Raw genomic sequence first — 19,543 nt, forward strand, 5'->3', positions numbered from 1 at the left:
CACTAATATTTAAAGAAATTGGCAACATATGTGTACATACTGTTAGTTTACCTAACAAAATAAATCAATCAATTAAACAACAACAACAACAAACCATCACGCCGTTTCCCCGTAAGCGTAGGCAGAGAGGATAGAACGCCACATCACTCTATCTTTGCATACAGATCTCGCTTCCTCTACATTCATACATCTTCTCATGCACGCGCGCCGATTATTCCGACTTTTGACATGTCTATCTTCAAGTATTCGTTGGATTTGGTCATGCCATGTCTTTCTCGATCTTCCTCTATTTCTGCATCCTTAAACATTTGCATTGTAAATATTCTTAGCCGTTCTTTCGCTGTCCATTCGTTCTATGCACATGTCCAAGTCAGCGCAGATCTCCTTTCTTGATTTTGTCGATAATGCTTGTCTCAGCCTTACATAATGTACGGATCTCAACATTCGTGCATCTATCGTACATAGTTTTACCACACATTCGCCTGAGAGATCGCGTTTCGACAGCATTCAGCCTACTTTCATCCCTGTTTTTCAAGTCCATACTTCGCTCCCGTACATCAGGGTCGGGACCAGGACTCCGTTGTGAACTGCTAATTTTGCCTCTTGTGACAAACATTTTTTTTTGTACTGTTTATTATGTTAATGTTAATTAGGTTGATTAGATTAATTACGTATTTTTATTATTATTATGTTAACTTTGTCAAATAATTAATTTTAGGCATGTTTCACATTTTGTTAAATGTTTCCCTCGGCACGGGAACCCCAGTGAGGGAACATTATTCTGTATAAAAAATAGAATACAAACAATGTAAAAGTATAAATAAAATAAATAGGACGAAAATATATGATATAATGCTAGAACCGTGGAAATGTTGCAAGAGTCTCAAACCAAAGAGGTTATTGACTGCTTTCCATCGTGAAATTAGTCGCGGAGAGTCTGAGAGGCTCGTGATAGCTGATAGATGGCCAGCACATGTTCTTGTTTGAATGGTTATTTTTCCCTTGATTGATTTTTAAAGTTCTTTTATTTTTTTGTGTAACCATCGTTTTTCAGTATCGTCAGTGTTTAATCACTTGTACCGTCTAATTAAAAATGTTTTCAGAAATAACAACGGCATAATAATCATTGTGCCTCTGTTGTTCGTTGAAGTTGAATAAAACAAACATAGTATAGCATTGTCATTTTTGCCTCTTTGCCACTTAAATGTATAAAAAAAAGATTTCCTAACATTTCTTAGTACTAAACATAAAAACAACAAAAAATTGCGTCATTATTATCACTAAAGAACGAAAAAGTGCTGCATGTTGTTTATATGGAATTCTTATTTATGTTATTATTTATTTTTATATTTATAACTATGTTTATTTATTTTTATTTCTTATGTTTAAACTCTTTCTTTATTGTTAATTTGCTACATACCTATGCTATAATTTCTTGTTTAATTTTCCTTTGTTATTTCTTTATATCCTTCTGATTGTATGTATCTATATTTTCTTCTCTTGTTTACAGGTGTTTTGTATTTTGTTACATTATAATTGTTTTTTAATATTATTTTGTACTTGGTAAAGGCGTAAGCCGTCGAAATAAATAAATATGTATACATTTAAGGGTAAGAATGTTACCTTAAGGCAATTTCTTCCTACCGACCCAAACTGTTCAGTTTGAGAAAATTACAAGTAAGTACATGGACATATTCTAAGGAATTATACTTTATTTTATGATTTTATTCAAAATTAAAAGTAAAAAGTAACTATAAAAAAAATCAACACTAAACTATGAAGATAGGAGAGGAGATGGGAAGGAAAGAAGAAGGAGAAAGGAACAACTCAAATATTTAAATAGTGACATTTTAATCTTGATCTAAACGCAAATAAATAAGGAGCGTCTCTAACATTAGTGGGTAGATTATTCCACAATTGAGCAGCTACTACTGTGAAAAAGGAGGCACGAAAATTAGAGCGGTGAAAGGGTATTAAAAGGATTCTCTCGTTACTAGAATAAAGAGATAGTCCATGTTGTGATAAAGGTTAGAAGAGCTCAAGAGAGGAGTGGAATTATTTAAAATATTGTAAAGAAGTGATAGAATGTGAATGTTTCTTCACATTCTATCACTTCTTATATTTATTCTTCCACTTTCCATTATGTTGTATCCCAACAGAATGTATTTGTTTTATTTTATTTTTTCCTCCCCTTATCCCTAATGTGAGGGGAATTTGAGCGCCAGTGAAAGGGACTTTGAAAGTTCCAAATGTAATTATTTGTGCAGAGGAAGAAATATAGTCAATTCATAAAGAAAAATAAACTTCCTCGCTTCTTTGAGTGCATACGAAGAAATGCATTCAGTCTTTACAACGGATTCAGGTATGTGGTGGATGTTTTTAATGTATCCCAAGTCAACACAGGGCTTTTGGTATCATAGAGTTTGGGATACGTTACTATTTCAATTGACAGGTTCACTGCCGACCAGTGGCAAACGGTGATTTTATTTACAGGTAAGCTATAAAAAAAAATTGTTTATACCTACAAAGTAGATAAATTATATAATGTAATTGATATATGCTATAAATTGCTCTTTTTTATGTGGTTCTGTGTGATACAACAACTCTCATCTATGAAATCAACTCAGACGACGTAACTTCGTGATATATTATATTGGGTAGCTATATTATCCATTAAATCGGGTTGTAGTCCCGTGGCTAGTGTCTCGCACTCACGGCTCAAAGGTCCGTGGTTCGAATCACACTCTACCCCAACTTTTTTCCCATTTTCTAATAGTGAGTTATTTACAACTCGTTGAAAATGGCCCCTCAAAATGAAATATTTGCTTAAATCATAAGAACGCAAATGTCTCTTTAAATTTTTTTTTTTTTAAATTAACACATAACTTATATAAAAGTTTGTAAAAATAGCACAATGATTTCAGTTAGTATTTGGTATTCTTATTTTAATTTGTTGCAACACTTAATACCGAAGTCCACTTTCGTCATTAAATGCTTTTTTTATGTTGAAATAAAAATCTGAAGTCCACTTTGCTATAATGCTAAAAAACCTCAGTTGTCCCAGATACGCTATTTTGATATGTTCTTTTATAATCAATATATTCACCATTTAACATTTATAGTTCCAATAGATGAAAGTTATCTCATTTGGTTCAAAAGTTATTATGTTTTGAAAATTGCACAATCACACTATTTTGTTTCCTGAACAGTACTAGAACATTACAAAAAATAAAAATAACTGCACATGTAAATAGTGTAGCAAGAGATTTTTTTGAAAAATATATGTAAATCAAAAAACGTAGTACTTTATATAATTAGTAAACAAATTATCTATATTTTATGTATTTCATTGCTTTATATTTGTTTTATTATATGTTATACTAAATTATTTATGTTTAAGTAACACGTATTCTTGGCACATATATTTACTTTATATTTGTATAATAAATATTTTTAATTTCTTACATTTGATTAGCTAGGTATTTATAATTAAGTAGTTTTAGTTTAACTTTTTTATGTTATTGTTTTATGTAATTGTTTTATTAGTATAGGACTACTTATGCTCTAAAGATCAAAAAACCTCCATTTTAGAACAGGCTGTGCCATGTTAGATGGAGACTATCATAAACAAAGAACACTCCGTTTTCATTTTACATTAATTGGTTTTATATAGATTCCCTGTTATTAAGTATGTAATTATTTTTTTTTAAATAAATTTATAAATAAATAATGTGACTCCCAAGGTTTATCCTTTAAGGTACAGATATTATGTACTGTTGTAGATAAATTATGTTATAAAACAATAAATGTAAATAAATGACATTGGTCGTAGGAGTCAGAAAGGTTGATACATGCCGCGGATCGGAGATGCTTACTGGATGTTAAAAATAAAATATAAAAATAAAGAATTATTTTAAAATATATATATATTCAAATGGCAATCATGAAGTTTCGCATTATATTAAATAAATTGTCGATGTTTTATGAATGCATGTATGGGTATGCGCATGGGTGTATGCATATGTGTGTGTTTGTATGTATGTATGTATATATGTGTGTGTATATGTATATATGTGTATGTGTATATATATATATATATATATATATATGTTAATATATGTGTATGTACGTGTGTATGTATATGTATCAAAATGTGTATACAAGTGAGTTTATATTTTATTAGTCTGTACTTTCTATTAACTTGTCAACTATCATCATATATTAAAATGTAATCGCCTAGCTTGAAACGGAGTATGTACCCTTGTTAGCTGGGCAAAGTGAAAATAAAATTGTATTTATGATAAAATGTAAAAATAAATAAATAAATAAATATTGTATCTAAAAGTTGCATATATATAAATTGTATATGTTTATCTGGTTTTTTAAACATTTTTATCATATATGCAATATTTTCTCTCTTATACAGTGCAGCATACTATATTCATTACTTTTTTTTTTACACTTATTGTATTTTTTAATTCTGTATTTTCTTTTATTTCTTTGTATTGTTTTGTTAATATTTTACTTTTTTAAGATTAGTTAAGTTGTTAAGCCTTATGGGCGTTGAAATTAATAGTAATAAATACAAATAAAATGAAATATTTTAAAAATTTACGAGTACATACCTTGTACGTAGCATTTTCTTTTATTGAGCAACACACACACTTTTTACCGCATCAGTCCAATTTATCTACACATAGTTCAATTCACTTTTATAACGAATAATCCACGATTTGATACTAAATAAACGAAGTGAAGATTTCTTAGATCAAATATTCGATCGTTAAGTATTCACCGGCGGAATCCAAAAATTAATTAACTTGCACGATCGATTGAATTTAAAGTAATCAATGCTTTATTTCCTCGCCGAATTGGAAAGTCCCAAATCAAAGATTCATATTACTCTCTTCTCTTCCCAATTTTAAATTATTGCTATTCATTTTTTGTTATGCAATTACTTAATGTGAAATAGCGCCTTATTTATTCAAATATTCATGGGGTCTACGGTATATAAACTAATATCGTATTTATTCTTTCACGACATGATATCTTTATGTACATTTTGTCGTAAACTTTTATGTTAGAAAACGTTTTATGAAATTTTATGAAAGCGGTTGAATAATGTATTTTTTTACCGGCAACTAGTGCATAGTTGATTTTATTAAACCTCCATTTTTCTCCAGCAAAAAGGTCTTTGTAAAATTTCAATATTTTAAACATGTTTTTTTTATATTTACATTTATTATTTGGGTTTTTGCCGTAAAAATTTGATATGTATGAATTAATTTGAATTAATTTAATAATTTTAAATTATTACGGCGTCGAACGTATAATAGCTTTTTAGTCTGTCCCCGTGTTAACCATAAGAAAAAGGAAAAGATCTATTAAATATGAATATTTTATTACGTATTATACAAAAACAATATTAAGTCAAATATCGTTAAATAAAAAATAAAATAGAATTTATACGTCGTTCAAAACAAAATCCAAAAAAATTTCAAATTATTTTATTTTTTTAAAAAAGCGTTAAATATTAAAAATATTAATGTTGTATAATTTGAGTCCTTTCATATTATTAGACGCCTGCTTTAAAAAAAAAAAAACAGTAAACTTCTGTATGAGAAATATCCCGTATTATTCGGACCATAAGAGTCCTGGTGCCAACCCTGATGTATGGGAGCAAAGTGTGGACTTGGATAAACAGAGATGAAAGTAGGCTAAATGCTCTCGTAATGCGATCTCTCAGGCGAATGTGTGGTAAAACTATGTACGATAGATGCACAAATGTTGAGATCCGTACATTATGTAAGGCTGAGACAAGCATTATCGACAAAATCAAGAATGGAGCTCTGCGCTGGTCTGGACATGTAGAGCGAATGAACAGCGAAAGAACGGCTAAAAGTATTTACGATGCGAATTTTGATGGATGAAGAAATAAAGGGAAATCGAGGAAGACATAGCATGACCAAATCCAACAAATACTTGAAGATGGACATGTCAAAAGTAGGAATAATCGGCGTGCGTGCATGAGAAGATGTATGAATGTAGAAGAAGCGATGTCTGTATGCCAAGATAGAGTGATATGGCGTTTTATCCCCTCTGCCCACCCCTACTCAGAAACGGCGCGATGCTTTGTTTGTTTGTTGTTTTGTAAATTTGTAATTTAATTAAAACAATCTATTTCGTTATCAGACGCTACGGATTTATTCTAATGATTTAGAGAACAAGTGGGTTTTAAGCTTTTTCCGAAACATCACTTCACTTTCACAGCCTCGCACCTCAGCTGGGAGAGCATTCCATGCCATAGGGCCTGCGACCGCAAATGCGCGTTCACTGAATTTAGTGCGCTGTTTGCGTAGAGGTACAATAACCTTACCTTCATATTACAGATGATCGAAATACGCTGCATTTGGTGTACAAATGCCTTGCACGTAAGTCTCCCTGATATTTTTTTTAAACAAAATCCTTTAAAACATTTAAGTTTGTAAGTGAAAATTCTTGATGGAAGTTCATTGTAATTTATTATATAAATAAAACACGAGTGATACTTTAATTCACAAATTTGGAATATCCAGTGACCGACTGGTATCTTTATTAAAGAGTTAAATGTATTTATACAAAACAGAGGTAAGGATAGATAATTCAAAGTTATATGTAAGTAAATTAAATAAAGTTATTTTTATCTTAAGGATCATTGTCAAATTTTTTATTTTTTTTGGTTAACTAATGAGTTGATATAATGCTATTTTAATGAGTTTAAGTATTTTATTTTATTTTTAGCGTCCCATCCTTCGTGAGTGTGGTTTTGTAAATAATGATTTCTGAAAAACAAAGGGTAAAAAGTTTTTTATATGTACAAATACACGTACCAAAATAATGTTGGGTAAAAAGTTATTAGTAAAATTATATTACAATGGGTAAAGTAATGGAGAATGCACTTGTGTTTTCTGTTTATTCAGTAATTCTACGTCCGGTTTATTTTTTAATCTATTAATTTCGAGAATTTCTAATTTGTCAAGTTTATGGCCTTTAGGTGCAATATGGATTATTTTTGCATTATTTTTTAATTCAAGGGAATGTTTATTTTCTATTAAATGATTGGCAAAATTTGAATTATCTTTGTTATTAGACCATGATTGTATGTGCTCTTTTATGCGTGTTTTAAAGGCTCTACCCGTTTGGCCTAAAAAAAATAATAATTGATAATGATCCTTAAGATAAAAATAACTTTATTTGATTTACTTACATATAACTTTGAATTATCTATCCTTACCTCTGTTTTGTATAAATACATTTAACCCTTTAATGAAGATACCAGTCTCGAAGATGTCGCGAAAGCGATGAAACCGGTCACGGGATATTCCAAATTTGTGGATTAAAGTATCACTCGTGTTTTATTTATATAATAAATCAAAATCCTTAAGATTTTTCGCTTAAAATACATAAATAATTTTACTATGCGAGAAATCCCGACTAAAATTTTAGTATAAGTCACGTAATTTTATTTTGATAACTCGATAGCTCCTGCTTAAAATTCAAAGAAAATAATTAAATTCACCAAGTTCCACGGTGTTTCTGTCGGTAAACGCGTTCGCTAGCATATACTTCTCCATAGCTAATTACCGAATATCTCAAAAAGCAAACCTTATTTGCATTAACATTACACAGTCATAATGTTATTCCCAAATGCCAGTACAAAAACAGATGATCGATGGCCGTTAAGTTCGGTACAAAAGGCTCTTTGTTGTTTATTATTGTGTTGTTATTTGGTACATAGTTACTGTTATTCATTGTTGGCACTAAGTGCATTGGGAAATTATTTTATATGTACTTGCATAATTTCAAAAAGGAGAAGAAAGTTACATTTCTTCTCATAGTTTACTCAATGTTCCTTGTATCGTATATTATGCAATGACTTGTATTTTCTAGTCATACGTAATAAAAAATGCTCCCCTTTTTTTTCTAACCTATCGACACGTTTATTTAAGCAACTCTTATTATTATTATTATTATTATTATGGATATCTTAAATAGCGCCATTTTCGTAATAAAATACCTCAAGGGCGCTTTACATAGTGATTCTATTGTTAAATGAATTTAATTGAAACTTTCAAATTTGTAATTTAATTAAAACAATTTATTTTGTTGTCACATGCTACGGATTTATTCAAATGATTTAGAGAACAAGTTGGTTTAAATTTTTTTTCCGAAACATCACTTCACTTTCACAGCCTCGCACCTCTGCTGGGAGAGCATTCCATGCCATAGGGCTTGCGACCGCGAATGCGCGTTCACTAAATTAAGTGCGCTGTTTGCGTAGAGGTATAATAACTTTTCCTCTCGCCGTAGACGTAGCTCATCTAAGCGTGAGACGCCTATCAGCTTGTTCATCTGGAATGCATAGTTCCCTTAGATATTCCGGAGCAGAGTTGTGCAGTGACTTATACATAAGTCAACAGAGTTTGTATTCGACCCTATGTGGAAAACGTAGCCAGTGTAGTTCCCGAAGTAGTGGAGTGATATGACTGAACTTAGGGATTCCGAAAATAAGTCTCGCTGCGGCGTTCAATACAGATTGTAGGGGAGTCATTTTGTTCATTGGTAGACCTGCATAGATACCATTACAATAATCGACTCTCGACACTACAAACGCATTTATTAATTGACGGGCTTATGGACTTATGGATTGGTATACACGGTTTTTCAGGAACAGACCGCGAAACTTTAGAGAAACATTCTAGCATGAGTTCAAGAACTTCAAGCTTTAAAAGAATCCTAATAATTTTTTTCGAAAAAGTCATTAAAATTATTTTTTTTTAAATCTCAAAATGTATTAAATTCTTTCATTTCTCGGTCAAGCAGTCCCTCTACAAACCCATTGATTATCATCGACTTATTTGTTGTGAAATAATGAAGGCGATTACATTATTGAGTAATTTGTTGGTTTTAGTATAAGTTGTGTCCGTTTTTTTCTAAATATATAGAAAAAGAGGACACAGCAACAAAATATTACTCACAATTACTACAAATTAGTCAATATTTTAATTTATTTTTTGAAAAAGAGAAATATTTGCGTTTTTTAAATTTAGATCTAAATTCGTTGCGACACAGAGGGAAAACACTGAATATAGAAGTCTAGGCATTTACAGGGCTTACGAACTGTCATTGGCTGGTTTGAGTGGCCACTTGAGGCACTGTGTAACATTTACTATCCTGCCTATGTTTAAACATCCATATTTCCTCATCTCCGAATGACTCCCTCGGGAAGAAATCCAGCCTGTCTGCAAGCGTTTGGACTTACTCAAAACATTTTTAAATTATCTAACCGGTAAAAGAAGTTTGAAAAATGGAAAATAGTTTTCAGCCGTTGCCTAGTAGGTGAATCTCACCTAATTGATAAAGTTTTCAGCTCTTTTACTTCACAAAAGTCAACTAATGGATGAGTTTAGGACATCTGGATGTTTAATTATAGGCAGAATGGTGAATGTTACACAGTGTGTAAAGTGGCCACTTAAACCTGCCAATGACAAGATATAAGCCCTGTAAATGCCTAGACTTCCATATTCCCTCCCAAAAAACAAATTTAGATCTGAATAACTCCCTAGGGAGGAAATTCTGTCTGTCTGAAAGCATTTGGACATACGCAAAACATTGTTCCCATAATGTACCTAAATATTTTAATTTTGGTGGCCATTTTTAACGGGATGTTAATAACTCACTATCAAAAAATGGAAATAAAGTTGTGGTAGAGTCGGGCTCGAACCTCGGATCTCTGTTCCGTGGTCCGCAATACTAGCCACGGGACCACAACCCGATTCTTGTATTCTTCATTATTTTACAACTAATTAGTCGATAATTCTCTCTATTCCCCTGATTAAAGGCATCTTAGTGATTTTCCCCCTTTGATTTGTTAAAATATCCTTATATAAATTTGAATTTTAAAGGATTCAACCGAATATGTAAATTTTAAATTATAATTTATTTTTGTTTTTTAGCTCTTCGCGAAATTCTATCATTATGAGCGACTTTAAATTTCAATCGAACACCAAACCTATCAAACAAATTTCTACAAAAATATTGAAATAAATCTGCTCAAAATTAGTGTTCGATTTCTTAATTTTTATAATATAATAAATTTACGAGGTCGTTTATAACTGAATAAATATTGTCCTATTTTAATCGACCTTCATATTTTTTAACATGGCATTTAAGATGAATAATTTATCAAAAATAAAAGTCATGAATGTGAAGCCTTCATCTTAATTTATCTATTACGTCTGCAAGGTAGTAAGTACCGTAGTCACTTTAAATTACTTAAGATTATAATTATTGTATTTTAATAAAACCTCAAAGAACAATATCTTGTTCTAAGGAAGATTGCCTTCGGCACTTAGATTAATGTTACCAGTGTTTTAAAAACTGTGTTTTTTTAATAAAAATATTTTCTGAATATTTTAAAGCGATTTTTTGAAATTTCGTTCACTTGCCAAGTGATGAGATTTTACTGAAGTTAAAAAAAATAAAAAATATGACGTACTCGGATTTTTTTCTGTCACTTCAACTTAGCGTCCTTCTTTTAATGAATTGGCGAGGCTGGGAGCTGGACCGCCCTTATATGTATAAAGCCCTTCTGTTCGACGTTTAATCATCAGTGTGGACATATGTAAAGCAGCGTGTGTCGTTCTCACCGGGAATCGAACCCGGAACCTTCCGTGCGTGAGTCAAGCGTCTTGACCACTACACCACGGAGGCCGCCCTTTTAATAAATCTGACCCTTCCGAGTTTGTGGCTGTGCGCTCGCTTGAGGAGGGGACTGACTCGACCAAACTTGGTCATCGTGTTCTACCGGTTGGAAGTGTTACTACATAAAATAATAATAATAATAATAATCTCATATCTTTAACTGTCTTCATAGTGGTATTGTCATATTATGTAACTGTGAAAAAATTGGTGTAGTTGATGAATATGTGTATTTGGGCATTACTATTGATATTTTTTTTAAATGGGATAAAAATATTGTGTAAAAGATTAAGGACAGTTATAGGCAGCATGTTTAGAATAAAATATTTGGTACCAATAAAAACACTAAGACTTATTTATCAGTTATTAGCAGAATAAATTATTAGGTACGGTATTACCAGTTTGGGCCTTTCTTGTAAAGCCAACATTAAAAAAATCAATCTTTACAAACCTCGGCTCTTAAATTAATAAACAAATCACCTAGACTTGATAAGGAAAAGTTACCCGAACTTTTTTAAAAGCAAGGGTGCCGGTCTGTAAATGCTATTCTATGGCTCATTTGTTACTAGATATAGATTTGATAGTGATTTACTTACACATAATACAAGGCTAGCACAATGTGAAGGCTTGTCAGTACCGAGGTTTGTAAACAAGTATGGCCAAAGAACACTTCATTATACAATTACTAAAAAAAAATTAATAAGATTCCCAAGATGATTTTTAAAGAAAATGTTGACAAAGCTTTTAAGAAAAAATAATTAAATGATTAATGTGTAAAAAAGCTTTATATTGATTATCATTAAATGTCATCTATTTTAATTTTTAAAAATAAATTTTGTGTGAAAATTAGGTATGCTTTTAGTTCTCAATAATGTTTATATTGCTTTTTAAATTTATATAATTTCTCAAACGTTTCTCTTTGTAAAGGAAAAATAAGAAACCTGCTGATACGCCGGTTTCGCGGTTTCGTGGTTTAGTGGGTTTCATTATTTTTCCTTTTATATTTGCTGTTCATATTTTTACCTTCTTTAATAAAAAAATAAATACATATAATGTATGCTCCTGCCGGCCTTCTCTCGATACCTCGGAGTGGAATGCGCGCGAAAATAAAAGACCCCAACTCACCGACCCAGCAATCGGACGAAGGTTGACGCGCGCCACAGCTTGGTTACTTCTGACGCAATACTAACATCCCAAGTAGCCGCAACGTGTTCACAGCAGGTCGGTGGAAAGCGGTCAAATCGTCAGTGACGCAACAGCGAAATACGGTTTTTGTGCCGGGCACTTAATGCCAAAGCGCTTATCCTGACCACGCTGCGCGCATTGACGCAATCGATTCCGCGTCGCTCTTTTGCCCCGAGCCACAGAGCGCTTAGCGATATTTATGTCGGCGAAGTGTCACGTGGCGATATTCTAATTTCAAATCTCCCGCTGTTTTTTTTTATCTTGTCTTCAATTTTTCAAATTATTACACGTTTTTTTGTTCATCGAAAATGAAGGGTACACGGCGAAAATGAGCTCATTAACCAAGCATAAATTTTACAGGAGAGCAAAAAGAAGATGAAAAATCTCGTTTTTGGGATACTGGGGTCTTGTATTTAATAAAGTAACTAATATATGTACATAATTATGTTGCGTCCCATCTCTATTGCAATCAGTTTCTTTTCGTGTTCACAACCGTTTTACCAGAAGTCAAAATCTGCTATTTATAAAATCTTTTCAGAACACCTTTTGTTTTTATTTCCCAATGTTCACCATTTGTAGTTAAGTCAATTCGTCACACAACTTGGAATTCTTTGGTATAGATCTTGGATGAATATGGAAGGACATGGTTTAGCCCGAAGTCTTATATGTTGATAGTGTTAATGAATATATTGTACACCATTATTTTATTGCCCGCGTTAGTCATTGCTTCATAGTTTTATGTTCTTTTTATTGTACATATGTTTATTCATGTAACTGTTGTAATTGGCTTAGGCCATATATATAATGAATAAAAATATTTGCATAAATAAATATTTGTCAACATGAATATACATTTTACACTTTTAACATTTTTTTTTTTTTTTACAAAAAACTGAAATCCCACCAATCCACTTTCTGTGGCTTGTTGGTGAAGATTTATATTATTGGAAACTTTTATAATATTACCTAAATTCATAAAAATAATGAATTTACAGCAATAATTAACAGTCGGAAAGATCAGAAATATATAGTACATACAAATAATACATAAATATATATATATGTATATATATTGTAATACAAGAAAGAACATATATCTGACTTAAACAGAATATCTGAGTGGCTCAAAATTAATAAACTTCAGCTTAATGTTGGAAAAACAAAATACATGGAGTTAGGAAGGAAAAAGCCAAACCCAAGGATGAATGTACTTATTGATAATGAAACCATAGAAAAGGTTCATGAAATGAAATATTTGGGGATAATACTTGATTCAAAATTGACATTAAATGCAAATTTTGAACACGTTAATAAAAAAATATCAAAAAAAATATGTTTCCTTAGTAGATTGAGAAATAAATTAAATAAAGATACTGCAGAACTAATTTACAAAACAATCATTCTTCCACATATAGATTACTGCTCAACAATATTATTTTTAGCAAACGAAGGAAATTTAAATAAACTAGAAATTTTACAAAATAAAGCGATGAGAATAGTTCTTAAGAAAAATAAATATAGCAATGTAAAAAAAATGAGAGATGAACTAAAATGGTTATCTGTAAGAAGGAGACTTAAATTTAATATGTTGATATTTATACATAAATTTTTTCACGATAAATTACCAAAATATTTTAAGGATAAAGTTGTCTTAAACAAAAATTGTCATGAATATGCTACTAGACAAAAGGATAAAATAAGACTACCATTATTGGAAAGAGCTGAGTCGCAAAATTGTTTGATGTATAAGGGTTTAAAAATGTATGATGAGATGCCTGAATGTATGAAGAATGAAAAGTGTCTGAAAGAATTTAAAAATAAATGTATAAGTTACTGTAAGGAAATGTAAATATATATAGATGATGTAAATGTACATAATAGTTTATATTAGTTTTAATATAAGCTAACTTAAGAAAAAAATAAAATATATATTTATGTATAATTGAAAAAAATTTTTACACATAAACTAGTTTAATAAGTATCCTTTAGAAACGTTTAATCGAAAAGCAACTCTCTTATTTTGTTCTAGTTACATGATGTGTTAAATTTAAGTTCTATCCGCAATAAATTGAAAATGCTAGGTACTAAATAATGAACAGTTCTTTTTACATATTGTTTAGACTACTAAAACACTATTGTACGGTGAAGCGTGCACTATGGTTATGTTTGAGAGAAATTTTGACATTATCATTATTTGATTGTTTTAAACTGATGCAAAGCCACAGCAATTCTCGAACTTGCAGTGTTTTAACTATTTTGTGCAAGAGAATTTTAACACTTCTTTTTGTTTGTAAATCTCTGCTGGTAATTCTCTTAAATATGGAGTACTTAAGACCCAGGATCATAAAATATATGTTTAAATATAATCTCAAAAAAAATTAACGAAAACGTCTACTTTTATTATATAAATAAAACACGAGTGATACTTTAATCCACGAATTTGGAATATCCAGTGACCGGTTTCATCGCTTTCGCGATATCTTCGAGACTGATATCTTTTTTGAAGTGTTAAATGTATTTATACAAAACAGAGGTAAGGATAGAAAATTCAAAGTTATATGTAAGTAAATTAAATAAAGTTATTTTTATCTTAAGGATCATTATCAACAAATTTTCTTTGGGTTAACTAATGAGTTGAAATAATGCTATTTTAATGAGTTTAAGTATTTTATTTTATTTTTAGTGTCCCATCCTTCGTGAGTGTGGTTTTATTGTATGGATATTCCAATTTTGTGGATTAAAGCATCACTTGTGTTTTATTTATATAATAAATTACAATGAAATTCCATCAAGAATTTTCACTTACAAACTTATATGTTTTAAAAACGTTTACTTTTAGTTTAAAAAAAATACTCGAGCTCATTAGGTTTTTCGTTACATTTTTTACTGTTTGTTAACCAACCGGATTTTTTTTCTCCATTAATAAGAAAAGGAGTCATATTTTCAAAGTTTTGAATGTTATATTCTATTGCACTCATTCGTGGTAAAAAAGTGACATTAATATATCGAAAATCGAAAAAATTGCATAAGTCCGTTATTTACCGTGTACCCTTCAAATGTTATTAAAACTCCGCGAGTTAATAGTTAAATAAGTATTTTAAGTTTATTTATTTATTTACGCTTAAAATTGTTAGGAACTAGTATGTTGATGTAATAACACGTTGATTAGTTTTAGATGTGCCGAAATGATCTTATATAAATAAATTTATAAAAATAATGTCGTTATATTGACTTGGCTCTCAATTACAATGGAACGATGAAAGATTCGCCGGTATTTGTTCGCTTAGCCGATTAGAATTTTATATCATATGAAAAAAATATATTTCTGAGAAATATTCAATTGCTTACATTCTATATATAATACGGATCAAGTTCCGTAAACATTTGTTGTTTTTTTTTTTGAATAATCTGTCTAGAAAATATATTACTTGTGTAAAAATCAATAGACGGAAGAATTAAAGAAATGTGAATGCTAATATTTTTATTGTCAATACAGAATTGGGAGTGAACAAAGTCTGTAGTAAGTAATTATTTAAACCAGCAATGCCTTGCCATGTTAAGAATTCAAGAATAAGGTAACTCTGAACATTCTGGGTCCGTACTCTAATGGGAAGTAAAAATTTATCTCCAATTTTATCTGCAAAATAAAATTATGTTTTCTGTATAAAAAATAGAATACGTTTGTTTAACACAGGTTACTGACGAAGATTTGAATTTTCATACAAAAATATACATTTTCGTACATAAATATCGATTAAATAGGTGCGAAGGTTTTCACGGTCACTGTTATCAATATGTTTCTTTTTTAGGTGATACCGTGTGTGTTATATTTGTTCCGACGTTTCGGCTACCATTGCAGGAGCCATCTTTGGGGTAAACTGACTGTTTAGTAGAAAAAAGAGTGTGTTTATGTACTCGTAATTTGTACCGTGTCGCAGTCGGCAGTAGGCACATTTCTATTCATTTTTGCAGTATGTAGTGCTGGGAACCATGTTGAGTTTAATTTTAGCCCGTCGTCTTTGTTTATGTTATTTGGGTGTCCGTGTATTGCCGACTGCGACACGGTACAAGTGACTAGTACTTAAACACACACTTTTTTCAACAAAACACTCAGTTTACCCTGAAGATGGCTCCTGCGATGGTATCCGAAACGTCGGAACAAATCTAACACACACGGTATCACCCAAAAAAGAAACATATTGATAAATATCAATGTTAGTTTATACCGTTTCCATATGTACCGATGAAGATAGCGTTTGCGATCGCAGCCCTGTAGCATAAAAGATAAAAGAAGTGTTATGAGTTCCCGAATAAAATTAGGGATGCTGGGTCTGTCGCTTTGTTTCGTGAGATGGCGATGGTTTCCCTTAAATATAAACATTCCCGCTCCCGTCTGATGACAAATCGATACATCTCAAAAAAGCGCGAACTGAGATAATCGCCGTTTAAATGTTTTATGGAATGTAAATCAGAACTTTTCTATGGTTACACCGAGTTGCCGATTGGCTAGGAAGCTTTATTAAAATTGATCTCAAATATCATATGAAGAGAATATCTCGAGCCGTATTATGGCAAAACGGTGCATCGCCGAGATCATCCATCAGACGGGTGCATGTTCGTAGCTAAATTGTCACCATTAAGTCTTAATTAATAATGTAATAGCGTTAAATATTTTATAGTCGTTAAGTTATTACTATTATTATTTTATTATTTCTGATATTTTCTGTACAACTATCTAATTAAAAAACGTTCCAATACAAATTCCCTTCGCGAACTATTCTCAATATCCGTTTCATGTAATTAAAAAAAAAAATGTCCAGTGCTGCTCCTTCAAGCAGAACTTGATATCGATTTCTGCAAGTGTTTGAAAAGGATATCTCCATTGATTTTCATGTTCAGTTTTGCACACAATAACGAAACACGTCAAGAAAAAAACATGCTGTCCTCGTTCGACTTATTTGAAGTTAGTAAATTGAACATAGATTATTTTGATACATGCGCGCCGCGTACAATCAAACAGAGCCACGATAAAAAATAGCTTATTTTCAATATTCTAAACTATCGGTATCTTTTCTAATTGTGTCTCGTAAATCTACTAATAAGTGCGTTTGTCTACTTCTTCCTTAATTTATTCTTAATATTTTCCATATTTACACCGGTGAAATTCAAATATATGATTGCGCAGCAGGATTATACGTCGTAAACCGTAAATACTTTGACATTTAATACTAGGTGTTGCCAAGCATCAGGTTAAAATGTGACAATATTTAAAAATATGATAATCACGATGGAAAACATTTACGCATGTTTCATTGTGATAGCAAATACGACAGACAACCATGATGAGAAAATGTTATCACGTCGATAGTCATTTGTGATTGAGCTACTGGACTGGTAACTGAAGCGCAAAACTGGTCATCTTGTCTGCATGTAACAAATGATCGACGTATGCTGGGATTGGTCTACTAATGCAGTGTCCCATTCATCGTTGGGTGCGGATACGGGAATCATGATGATGTCAAAACTGACAGGAGGCGAGATATCTCATGTTGGAGAGGGTTCAGAAAAAAAAACCCAGGTATCTCTACATGGCTCTATCCCACTGTATCCCTCTTGGGCTTGTTGGGGACCAAAAGTTTACAACTTTGAAGAGAGGTATTCACACCGACTGATCTTCAATCAAGAACTCGGTCATTTTGGAGACTATAAAGTTTAATGATGCTGATGGACATCTCCGACAGTGTCAGCACTTACTGTTTTACCTCCCGGCTTCCAGAACCAACCTGGCTTTGGTTATGCCGATTGGAAGAGCTGTCAGGCAGCTGAACATTATCACTTTAGAGATCGACATCTTTCATATCGGTGAAACCATGTTTAAGTGGCAAATACTCTGACTATTAGAGAGTATTATGCCCTCATAATATCTAGGGTTCTTGACCTGATATGTTGTCCCAACTTAACGCCTTAAATATTTTCTTTTATTTTTTTTGGTGTAATAAAGTTAATTTTAATTTAATATTCATTCTGGTTTATTGAAAACCCAAAGGATCTTACTATAATAATTTATGTATGCCGGTAATTATACCCCCAATAAATTTACATCGAGTAAATAATGTTTTTTTTTTTTTGTTTATTTTTTGTTTCGGTTCTTTACAATACATACACGACTCTATATAGAAATCGTGTCTTGACTCGCTAGAAATAAAATCCGTGCTTAGTCGGGACTTCCAGATGAGTTAAAATAAATCATTATTAAATCAAATAATCGGCATAAATAAAAATGTTCAAGTGTATAAGTATTTTTTTAAATAAATATTTGCGTTCTTATGATTTACGCAAATATTTAATTTTGAGAACCATTTTCAACGAGTTGTAAATAACTCACTATTAGAAAATGGGAATCAAGTTGGGGTGGAGTAGGATTCGAACCACGGACCTTTGGTCCGTGAGTCCGAGACACTAGCCACAGGACCACGACCCGATTCAAAATAATAATTATAATTATAATTAACTTATTTCTTTATTAAATAAAGTATTTCGATGTCATAAAAAAAATGTTATTTACTTATAATGTATTCCTCATTGAGAAATCCAGTGGTAAATTATTTTTTTTAATAATTATTTGCGTTCTTATGATTCACCTAAATATTTCATTTTGATGGCCATTTTCAATGAGTTGTAAATAACTCACTATTAGAAAATGGAATCAAGTTGGGGAAGAGTGGGATTCGAACCTTGGAGCCGTGAGTTCGAGACACTAGCCACGGGACCACAACACGATCATAATCATAGTAGAATAAATAAATATTCACAACGAGTTACTTAGATGTTAGTTCAACTTTTGTTTTTTTGATCACTACCTCCGGTAGTGGAATACCACATTTTAATAAAATATTTTAAATAATGTATTTCTTTTAAGCAGAATCGTATTTATTGTATTGTTTAAAATCACATCAAATAAATAGTCCAACCGATTTTAGAATTCGGCTATTGGCTATTTTTTTTAAAGGACGTAGTCAAATTTAAAAATCTCACAATTTTGGTCTTGTACTATTAACTTTTTGGATACTTTTATTTTAATTAGATATTTTGCTACGAAACAGAAAAATAAAAAAAAGATCGGAATGCTCCGATCTTGGCATTTAAAACTCGCAATGGAATTCTACGAAGTAAATAAAATGTAAGCACGTTTATAATCATTTGATCTTTTATTGTAACGTAACTTCGCCGAAGACTATATAAAACTTTAAGTGTTTGACAGGTTTATTTTTCCACTAAATCCGAATATATTTTAGAAAAGACGAGGTAAAACGTTGTGTCGTGAATTTTAATGATCCCGGATTCCACAATATAACGCCGATTTATCTATTTCTTTATTTATTTAAGAATTAAAGTCAACATTGACAACATGGATACCTATATAACCTATGTTGCAAATTCCCATTTTATAATTTTTAATTTGAAATAATTTTCATTTGTAAATATTACAATTTGCAACATTTGTACGGCAAGAGTTTTATTTTTCTACACTCTTTACTATTATTGTAAGTTTGTAAATATAGGACTAGGATTATGACGAAATACATATATGAAGTAAATGCGAACGAAACAGGAAACG

The 19,543-nt window shown here is 31.2% G+C and overlaps 2 protein-coding genes across 2 annotated transcripts in view; one reads left to right on the forward strand and one right to left on the reverse strand.

Moving 5' to 3' along the window:
* LOC148277737 (glucose dehydrogenase [FAD, quinone]) overlaps window positions 1-5,276 on the reverse strand; it is a 46,138-nt gene extending 40,862 nt beyond the window's left edge. The window contains exon 1 of the mRNA XM_088232449.1: window positions 4,626-5,276. The gene's annotated coding sequence lies outside the window, so the exon portion shown is untranslated. The remainder of the gene's footprint in view (window positions 1-4,625) is intronic.
* Window positions 1-19,543, forward strand: part of Flo2 (flotillin-2) — a 704,941-nt gene that overhangs the window by 152,896 nt on the left and 532,502 nt on the right. The gene's annotated exons all lie outside the window — the stretch shown is intronic.

Source organism: Micrasema longulum, unplaced genomic scaffold (assembly GCF_059751315.1).
Source record: "Micrasema longulum isolate JH-2025_06_02 unplaced genomic scaffold, ASM5975131v1 h1tg000987l, whole genome shotgun sequence".
Lineage (NCBI taxonomy): Eukaryota > Metazoa > Arthropoda > Insecta > Trichoptera > Brachycentridae > Micrasema > Micrasema longulum.